Here is a 1,124-nt window from a genome sequence, read left to right as displayed (position 1 = left end):
AAAAAAAAAAAAGCCTGCGTCAATTTCAAAATTAAAATAAGAATAAAAACGCCAAAAAAAAAGAAAATAACAGAGTTACAAAAGAAAAAATGAAACAGCCCTTTGCACAACCTTATGAACATAAATGCGTGTTGCACACCATTTAACATATTTTGTAATGTACATTTATACGCAAAAAAAATAAAATAAAATAAAAGCGGCAGCACTATGTACTGTATACACATATATGTTTTCCTTCGTACAAGCATTACATTCTTGTGCACACTTTTGACTAATCCCCAAGTGTGTCGTATTTCCGAACAGCTACACGTATTCATAAGTAGATGTCTTCATTTTACCGATTAATTCTCCAGCTCACACAGGTTAAAAATTGTTAAATTTCATGCTCTGAACGAATCCACATTTTTGTTCTCTGTCAAAATGTGTTCGTTACATAACGGTAAACAAAAGTTTTTATGGAATATAAAAACAGCCAATAAATGATTTGAACTGTTCCAAACATGTAGGGCACACCTCTTCGTTTGCCTTCCTAGCCACAACATTGTGCGAGAGTCAACCATTCGATTAGCTAGCCTAGCACTCAACAAAAATCAACTTGTCATCCCTTTTGTTAATTTTGTCCTATATAATAGAAATGCTAATGCAAAATAAATTAACAATACAAATCTGTTTTTTGCGGCAATTCAGCTTTCAGTGTCCCCATTTAATAGCTTAAAAAGAAAAAAAAAAAGCACTCTTGAATGAGAATGGTGGTTTAACCAGTAATCCATGTTCTATAAAAAAAGTATTCCTATACATTCGAATTCATATAGGTGTATATACAAAAATGCATGTTCATGCATACATGGGTATACTTCACACCTCGATAACACACAAATGGCCAAAACGGGGTCAGCGTAAAACACGCCCCTCGTCTACTATCAGAAAAGAACAACAAATAGGAAGAATGCGTGTAATATTTCTACAAGTTGTTCTTTTACATACTAAATAGATAAACGCTGACGAAAAATGCTTAAAAAAAAGAAATTTGTTTGTAATAATCGAAAATACAATTTGTCTAATTCACGATCAAATGCGTATGGCGCAGGCAAAAAAAAAAAAAAAAAAAAAAAAATTTCATGCAA

The sequence above is a fragment of the Plasmodium fragile genome, assembly GCF_000956335.1.
Source record: "Plasmodium fragile strain nilgiri unplaced genomic scaffold supercont1.2, whole genome shotgun sequence".
NCBI lineage: Eukaryota > Apicomplexa > Aconoidasida > Haemosporida > Plasmodiidae > Plasmodium > Plasmodium fragile.
This window is presented reverse-complemented; position numbering follows the sequence as displayed.